The sequence below is a fragment of the Falco biarmicus genome, chromosome 13, assembly GCF_023638135.1.
Source record: "Falco biarmicus isolate bFalBia1 chromosome 13, bFalBia1.pri, whole genome shotgun sequence".
Taxonomy (NCBI): domain Eukaryota; kingdom Metazoa; phylum Chordata; class Aves; order Falconiformes; family Falconidae; genus Falco; species Falco biarmicus.
Window position 1 is genome coordinate 62,192 of NC_079300.1, and position 9,259 is coordinate 71,450.

General features: G+C 56.3%; 1 long non-coding RNA gene across 2 annotated transcripts; it reads left to right on the top strand.

Annotated features, from left to right (window-relative positions):
• The first annotated feature begins 385 nt into the window (after positions 1–385).
• On the top strand, positions 386–4,986 carry LOC130157934 (uncharacterized). Of its 2 annotated transcripts, XR_008825093.1 has the most exons (4): positions 386–523; positions 1,044–1,175; positions 2,550–2,656; positions 3,817–4,986. It is a non-coding gene; the product is annotated as an uncharacterized LOC130157934 (long non-coding RNA). The 2 variants fall into 2 exon arrangements; XR_008825092.1 differs by lacking the exon at positions 386–523 and having other exon boundaries at positions 724–1,175.
• Positions 4,987–9,259: the final 4,273 nt, after the last annotated feature.

Genomic DNA, 9,259 nt, shown 5'->3' on the forward strand with positions numbered 1-9,259 from the left:
CACAGCTTTGCCGTGATTTTTATACTGGAATTCCGACTGTAATGCCAATGCCACGTGTTAGCCTTTCTCCAGCAGCTATTAAAAGCAGAATGAGCGTTAAGAATCTGATTACCTTTTAACTAAATTCAAAACAAAGCTGCGGGGTGAAGCGACTGGAAGCGTCCTGCCAGTCTGACGTGGGTATCGCTGCCGTGCGTGTTTTCTGCCTGTCTACTGATCGCTCCTGCCTCTTGTTCTGCTGTGGTAATTCCTCTGGGGAAGGCGTTGGGCTCTGACTGCAGCGCACCCCGACTCCCTCCTGACCCCTGCGAGACGTGATCGGTGTTTGCCTTCCTCCCCTTTCACAGGGCCTCGGCTGTTGCGTGCAGAGAAGCTGTCAGCCTTGTGAGAGAGCATGCAGCCGGCAAGCGCATCGTGGTGCTTCGGTACCGAGCTGAGACCGCAGGCGTCCGTCTTTTGTTTGCGAAAAGGGATCGCGAGGAAAGGTGCTGACATTGGAGGGGGAAAGGTGGCGGGAGAACAGGTAGGAGGCAGCTTTCAACCGGTTTTAGGCTTAACTCCTGTGTTCCTGAGCAAGGTTCTGGGCTTCGAGGGGTTTGCTTTTGGCTTTTCGCCTTCAGCGCGTCCTCCGTCACCGCTGTCGGCGCGCGCTGAGCTGCGGCTCAGGGGACTGCGGCGATACAGGCCGTGTGGGTGCCAGCCGTCCTCCAGGCTAGGGCTGTATTCTACCCTAAAAAAAGCTTTCCGTAATACTATGCTTCCGTTAGGACGCAATTTTCTCGAGTTCCCCCCACCTCAGGGTGATTTTCCCACACCCCTAACCCCAACCCCTAAGCCCACCTGCAACACCCCATTTTCTCCTAGGCTTTTAGGAGTGGCCTGAGAGGTGCTTGCAGGGTATTCCATTTTGCCTTAGACAGCTTAGGAGACCAACCACATGCCTGGAGATCTGTATCTATCCTTAGGCTCCTAGTGGGATTCACACAAAACCAGTATGTGTGGGCACGTTCTCCTAGCAGCTCGGTGTCTTTTTGCTGTTGCAGAGGTGATTTCCAGGCGGAGCTGACCAGTGGGGTTCTCTGGCTGAGGGGAAGACCAGCAGTCAGCTGGTGGATGTGCTTCTGGAAGAAATAGCAACGGGAGCTCTAAGAGAGGGAAATGGCTTCCCTGCATGGGTATGTGGAAGCTTTCTTCACTGCTTGTTTCCACTGAGATTAATTGGTAATAAATACCCATTAGGAAGGTGGGAGAATTACTTTTGTGGCCGGTGTCTTCAAGATTCACCTTCTTCTTAGTGTAAACACTGATAACTTTAAAGCCAGGGAAACTCAGGTGCACTAGAAAAGCTGAAACGGTGAGCATACTGAAGACATAGCTGAAGTAGCCACACTTTACAATGATGCCACGTGAACCACGGGACATGCAGGTATTTCTAGTGGGCTCGAGCCCCTGCTAATGCTGCGCTATACGGCCAAGCCAAAGTAACAGCTTCCTGCTGCTGAAAAGCCTCATCCTCCTCCCCTCTCCCTGCCCCGGTACTGGTGGCCGTGACCGGGAAGTGTCCAGCAGAGCAGTATTTGGGTTTTCCCGGGTTACTTCTCTGCTGACGAGATTAATGCAGACAAGCGCCAGAATGACTAAGTAGCAAGACTACATTGTAAGGAATGACTGCTTCTTGTGGCATGAGGAAGTTCATTCAACTCACAATGTCCCATTGCACCGTACCCCAGCACATGGGGGAAGCAGGCAATGATACAGGGACAAGGAAGCGTTGCAAGAATTCTTCACGTCATACTAAGCACGACTGTATCCAGAGGTTCTCTCTGGGATAGAGTAGCATTTCTTTGATCCTTCGACATCTTTTCCTCAGCCTTTCCAGAAGCTTGAGCCGTTTTCCCTGCCATTCCTGAAAGGTATTTCCAAGGAAGATCTTTCCTTTTCTGGTTTTGTTGGGCAGAACCTCTCAGAGAGTCCCATTTTTTTTCCACCCTGGAGCACTCGAGACAAGTTGCAAAGGTGCTGACAGATGTGTTTTGTAGTACTGCGAGACCCACACAAATGACCTATCCCTAATTTAATCCCTAAATCCCTAAAACAAATGTAATCCTTAATTAAATCTCTACTTTAATCCCTAAAACCTAAGTAACGTCAGTTTAATTCTTTGCATAAGGATAAGTTGTCAATGAGGTCTTCAGTGCTGTACCTGCTTGCATCAACTAGTTCTTGGATTGGCTCTTTCCTTTTCAGGAGAATGGGATTAAATTAGGGATTAAATTAGTTTTATGAGACTAGCTAGGTTTATCAGATTAACAAAGCTGGAGTGCCCACCACAAGCTCTAACACCTGAAGGCCCTCTGCAGACAATGGCAGTGCAAGCTTGTGCCTTTTCTGTGATGGGAGTTTTTCCCATATTCTTTCTCTCTATTTCCACTTTTCACGTGGAAATTCCATTTCTCGGAGAGCCGCGTTATTTTCGTGCACGTTGAGAGGCAGCTCCTGTGCAGACCGGAACACATGTTCGGTGCTAACACAGCTGTAATTTCTTTCAGGAGGAGGCGGGGAGCGCTGAAGCTTTCGTGGCCAAGCCCCGGAGCCAGGATGTCAGGGGGAAGCAGGAGTATCTGAGCCAGCTGAAGAACAAGCTGGGAGATCTACTGTAAGTATGGAGGGAAGGGGCTGATGGGGACAGTAGCTCAGGACCGCGCGTGCAGAGGGAACCCCGCAGTGGACGCAGTGTGCGTGGCCAGCGCAGGCCTCCCTGCGCTACAGGGCTGTGCCCGTTGCAGTGAATGCCGAGACCTGGCTGAGCCCGGCTCTGCGGAACACTGCGAGCAGCAGTCCCCGACCCAAAGAACTTTGGCGTGGCAGACAGCGAGCAGAGATCAGTTGTACCACTAATCCCCTTCGGTACAGTGCTCCTCTGTCGCGACGGAGGGAAGACACAGTCAATCCATATGAGTGATCAGCAGACTTCGTTTATTGTGCCTTACAGTCACCTTTTATGCCTTGTTATAATTAGCTCATACGTATTACAAAAGTTAAGCTCATTATTGGTGAGTTGCCTAAATATCAAGCCCACCCCTAGTTTCTCTTCTGTAGTTATCTGTTCCCACCTGCAACATTCTTTTCCCACCGAAATCTTCCTGTTATTGTGTAACAAGAACAGCCAAAGGCAGCGTATTTGTGCTTTACTTCAGATAAGCTGAGAGCGATGCGCATTTTTGTCCAGCCAGCTAGACTATGTTTATGTGAACTTTTCCAGCTAGCCAGTTATCCACACTCCTCAGCTCTCCCAAAATAGCGGTAAAATCCTGTACATCTTCAGAGACTGGTTCTGAGGAGTGGGAAGAGCAAATAGGACTGACAACGGGTGCAAATCTGAGAAATAATTCCACCTCAAAACAAGAGGCAATTACTGCATTGAAAAAAAGTCTGGTGCCACACCGAGCACCGAGGAGAACGCCAGAGGTGGGCAGGTGCCTGTGAAGTGAAATCCTGTCCAACGTGGGCGCTGGATTAGCAAGAAGTACAGTTCTGTAATAAGGGATATCAATGCACAATAGAGTGAAATTAAGGTCTTCCCAGGTTATCATCAATCTAAGATTTCTTAACTTCCGGTCAGTCTGACGTTTAGCATTCACCAGTCTTTATTGCACATGTGTTTAACAACGGGATGCTAGTAGAGGCAGAGATGACTGTATCAAAAGACATCTCTGCTCTGCATTTCGGGCAACATGGATTCTCAGTGTGACACAAGTAAGTAAATGTTCTTTTCACATACCACAACGTAATGGTGACTGTGTTGTTTTGGAACAGAGAGGGGAAGGCAGATGATCTGAAGACTGCTTTCTGTGCGATTGATCCCGGTATCGACGATCAGACGCTAGATACCTACGTTGACCTGCCGGATCAAGAAGATGTGCCTGTGGAAACTGCACTCGAGAGGCTGCTTGCTGGATATGCGAGACGAGTAGGGCCCTCGCCCAGGGAGGGAAGCACGACAGGCTTTGGAGGGGAGGAAGGAGACTTCCAATAATAAGAACAAATGGACTGCTTGATCTACGGGTTTGGGTGCCAAGCCGAGAGTTGGAGTTACTGCGTTAAATACTTCTTCCCATGGCATATGGAGGTACAGCTCGTAAGAGCTGAGTGGGCGGGCTAGCTTGAGCTATCGGAAGCACTTTCATCTTAAGCAGCACAGCACTCCGAGACAATTTTACAGCCTCTGCAGAGTCATTTTAGCTCAGCAAGACCTGTGGTGGGAGGCTGCCTGATCCCCAGAGAGAGGCTTCACACCCCCGGGGCGCCGAGGCACTTCAGGGTGTCAGGCGCTCTGCTTGGTGACACAAGAGCTGTGCTCCACAGCCATTGCTGGAACCTGAGAAGCCACCGTCAGGCTCCAGGCTGCAGCGTGGCTGCTTTGGCCCTTGGCCCTTACGGTCCCTTGTCTCAAAGAAAGAGGGTTTCAAAGATTCCTTTGCAAAATAAGGTGCCGGTTGCAAGCAAAAGGTGAGGTCAGCCCACACGAAGTCTGCTATCGTGTCTGTCCCCGAGGAGACTTTTGTCTGGGTGTGGCTGCTGTTGTCCAGTATGGAATCACTCAACAGACGTTCAAGTGCTGCCCCACGAGTAGATTTAACCAAACTCTGAGCTGCAAAAGTCATCCAAGCATAGAAAAACTGAAATCAGTCCCTTGCTGCGAGGAAGGCACCACGGGCCCTTTGGTAACTTTACTCAGTCGTCCCTACTCATAGTGTCCGCTTTGCCCTGCACATAGCCCTCTCTAGGGAGGGGAGGGAGGATTCTGGAAACAAAAAAGACTGTAGGAAAACAGCTCTGCTGTGGTCATGCCTGAATTGCCGAGTAACTGGAGCAAACCTGAGAAGCAAACCCCTTTCTTTTTCTTGCGATGTAGGCATATGAAAAGTAGAAAGGGGTAAGCTGAAATCCAAAGACACCTTCCTGATAAAGCACTAGTTTTGTAAACTTGCCAAAACTGATTGCATTTGTAAAGCAGGAAGGCACCGTAGCTGGTGTGACACAGCATGTACCACCCAGAGGTACGAGGCCCTGGGGCTTTCTGCCTTAATACTCGAACCTGGTGCCAGGCACTTCCAACACAAGTCACAAAATAGCAGGAAAGGACCTCCACCAACCGGGCGGCTGCAGTACCCGTTTTTATTTCGCTAGATGGCAGCAGCGCTCCACCAACAGGGCCGGCTGCAGTACCCATTTATATTTCGCTAGATGGCAGCAGCGCTCCAACAATCGGGCAGCGCATGCGCAGAAACGACGTGACGCCAAAGGGGCGGGGCTTCCGGCCTCGTACGTATGGGCTACGCGTACGGCCCCGGAAGGTGGGTTCATTTCCGGCCCGCGCGGCGCGCTGGAGTGGCTGTGGAGGTGCGGAGCCTTCGCCGGGAACCTGGAAGAGTTTCGGGCCGGGACGTGCGGCGGCGCGCTGGGTGAGCGCTCGGGCTGAAGGGCGGCCGGGGGCCGGCGGGCAGCGGCCGAGTCGGGGGGGATGTGGCGGCCCGGCGCTCGGCCGCGGCAGGGAGCGCCTGGTGCCGGCGGCGGGCGGGCTGAGGCAGGCGGGCGGCCCGGCCCGGGACCGGCGGGGCTGCCGCCGGTTCTCGTCTCCCCGGCAGGGACGGTGGTCAGCGGGCTCCTCACGGGGCTGCCCTTTTTTGGGTGGTTTTTTTTTTTTTTTTTTTTGTCTCTCGGAGCCGCGCCGCTACCTCGGCGAGGAGCGGCGGCGGGGCGGCCCCGGTGCTCGCTTGTGGCGGCGGGGCCCGGGAGAGGGGTCGGCCCGCGGCGCCCCGCCGCCCACCCGCCGCCGCCTCCGGGCTGCCCGGGCAGCCGCCGCAGCCGCCGCAGCCCTGCGCGGGGCTTTGTCTTTCCCCCAGCCGCTGGCCTGAGCCGTGGCAGCCGGCTGGGGCTGCCGGCCCCCGCGGGCCGCAGAGGCTGCCTCGGGGCCTGCGGTAACGCTGTCGCGGGGGGGGGGTGGGGGGGTGGGGGGCGGGCGGGTGTCTGTGGCTCAGGAGCCTCTTCCCGCCCCTGCGAGCGGGCCAGAGCAAGAAAAGGCAGCCGGCAGCGGAATCCCCAGCCGTCGCCCCCGACTGCTGCTTTCTCCGCAAGCCTTTTAACTGCCGGGGAGGGCTGGGAGGCAGCGGCAGCTCAGGTGTCTGGCTGATCTTGTGTCGTGACAGTCAGCTCCGGGGCCGGAGCAGCCGAGGGGAAGAGGCCTTTTGGTTTGCTTCCCCGCGAAACCCCGGGGCCTTTTGTTTTCCCTTTGTCCCTAGGTTCGTCCGGAAGCGTCCGTCGACAAGTCAAGGGGAGCGGAACCGAAGGTCGCTCGAGATGTTACTTCGCCACGCGTGCCTCGTGCTTGCGAGTCGGACTGCTGACTACGGAGGGATCCCTTTTGTAGCCGCCGAGGGCCCGCGAGGCTCCGTGTGCCCGCCGCTTCCGAGTGCTGCGCTGCGGCTCGGGCAACGGCCGGGGAGGAATGGTCGGTCCCTCGTGGTAACGCAGCCGGGCCTGCTAGGCGCTTAGAGCCGCGCGTCCGGCCGGGCAGTATTGTTTTCCGAGGCTGTAAAGGAGCCCGAGGTATAAACCCGCTTGACGTTTCCGTACGGCGGTGCGCTTTGTCGGAGAGCTGGGCCCTACTGACGGAGCTGGCACAGGGTTCCCGCGGGACTCCGGCTTTGCCCGTCTCGTGGAAAGGCTCCAGAGCCTGCTTGGGAAGCCGCTTGACAAGGCACGGCTTTGCCGTGATTTTTACGCCGGAATTCCGACGGTAACGCCAATGCCACGTGTTAGCCTTTCTCCAGCAGCTCCTCAAAGCAGAGTGAGCCTTAAGAATCGGATTGCCTTTTAACGAAATTCGAAACAAAGCGGCGGGGTGAAGCGGCTGGAAGCGTCCTGCCAGTCTGCCGTGGGTATCGCTGCCGTGCGTGTTACCTGCCTGTCTGCCGATCGCTCCTGCCTCTTGTTGTGGCCCGGTAATTCCTCTGGGGAAGGCGTTGGGCTCTGACCGCAGCGCACCCCGACTCCCTCCTGACCCCGGCGAGACGTGATGGGTGTTTGCCTTCCTCCCCTTTCACAGGGCCTCGGCTGTTGCGTGCAGAGAAGCTGTCAGCCTCGCGAGAGAGCACGCCGCCGGCAAGCGCATCGTGGTGCTTCGGTACCGAGCTGAGGCCGCAGGCGTCCGTCTTTTGTTTGCGAAAAGGGATCGCGAGGAAAGGTGCTGGCCTCGGAGGGGGAGAGGTGGCGGGGGAACAGGTAGGAGGCAGCTCTTTCAACCGGTTTTAGGCTTAACTCCTGGGTGCCTGAGCACGGTTCTGGGCTTCGGGGGGTTGGCTTTCGGCTTTTCGCCTTCAGCGCGTCCTCCGTCACCGCTGTCGGCGCGCGCTGAGCTGCGGCTCAGGGGACTGCGGCGATACAGGCCGTGTGCGTGCCAGCCGTCCTCGAGGCTAGAGCTGTATTCTGCTTGTTACCCTGATGAAAGCGTTTCTTTTTTTCTAGGGGGCGTTCCCACAAGGCAGTGGTGTGGAGCCGAAGGGGACTGCGACGGAACGGTGACGGAGCCGTTTGGACCGAGTCTTGAAGATAGATCGCTCGGGTTTTTGTCCGAGGAAACTTCGTCTCGAGACGGTCCTATCGCTCGCTGGCAACGTGGTAGGAAACTGCTTTGTTGATCTTGACGGCGCAGTGTGTTGGGAGTATTAAGATTCCTCGAGAGATCAGAAGCGAGTAGGTTGTTTCTCTAAGGGAAAGGGGAATAGGCCTGTATCGTTAAAGGAAAGACTCAGAGTGGGTTTTGTTTCTCTCAAGTACAAAGCGCCCCATCTCAAGGGATTGCAAAGTCTGAAACGATGGTTCAAAAGCAGACTTGTGCTGTTTGCAAAGCGTCTGTTGCACTGCTCAAAGACAAAAGACGCTCACCCGAGAAAGTTTTTGGAAACCGATGTCCGATAGGCACGGGGAAAGAGCTGCAGAGGTTTACGTATCGTCTGTCGAATTCTGTTCTCTTTCGTGCCCTTCCATTTTACGATAAAAACTTTCGTGACCCCTTTTCCCGTTCAGGCACTGTTGCTAGTGTTTTTATAAGGGGGGAAAAAAAAGCGTAAGCCTGGTCTCTCGAGTGATTTTTTTTTTTTTTTTTTTTTTTTTTTTTTTCTTTTTCGCTAGACTAGTGGAATCGAGAATGTTCGCTGCCAGAACTTCATCCACCGAGATGGGACGCCAGGCAACTTCCTAACGGGCCGTGGGCAGAGTTCCCCTCTTGATGCCGTGCCTATATAATAAACTGTGCAGTCCGTTAGCTAGACGGGCTGCAGTACCCAATTTTTTTCGCCAGGCGGCAGCACCGCGCCCCCCCCGGCGGAGTAAGGGCAGCGCATGCGCAGACGCGGCTTGACGCCGAAGGGGGCGTGGCTTCCGGGCACGTCGCGGGCCGATGACGCAATCCGGCTTCGGCGCATGCGCAGAAGGGGTTTCTGGCAAAGTAAGGGCAGCGCATGCGCAGACGCGGCTTGACGCCGAAGGGGGCGGGGCTTCCGGCCTCGTCGCAGCCCGATGACGCAACACGCCTCGGCGCATGCGCAGAAGGGCTTTCTGGCAAACTAAGGGCAGCGCATGCGCAGACGCGGCTTGACGCCGAAGGGGCGGGGCTTCCGGCCTCGGGCGTACGGGCAGATGACGCAATCGCGCTTTGGCGCATGCGCAGAAGCCTTTCTGGCCGACCGGGGGCGGCGCATGCGCAGAAGCGGCTTTGACCCCCCCCCCCCTAGGGGCGGGGCTTCCGGCCTCGTGCGTAGGGGCAGATGGCGCATCCGGCCCGGGAAAGGCGGGTTCACTCCCGGCCCGCGCGGCGCGCTGGAGCGGCCGTGGAGGTACGGAGCCTTCGCCGGGAGCCCGGAAGACTTTCGGGCCGGGACGTGCGGCGGCGCGCTCGGGCTGAAGGGCGGCCGGGGGCCGGCGGGCAGCGGCCCGGTCGGGGGGGGGATGTGGCGGCCCGGCGCTCGGCCGCGGCAGGGAGCGCCTGGTGCCGGCGGCGGGCGGGCTGAGGCAGGCGGGCGGCCCGGCCCGGGACCGGCGGGGCTGCCGCCGGTTCTCGTCTCCCCGGCAGGGACGGTGGTCAGCGGGCTCCTCACGGGGCTGCCCTTTTCTGGGTGAGTGGGTTTTTGTTTGGTTTTTTTTTTCTGTTTTTTTTTTTTTGTTTTTTTTTTTTTTTTTCTCTCGGAGCCGCGCCGCT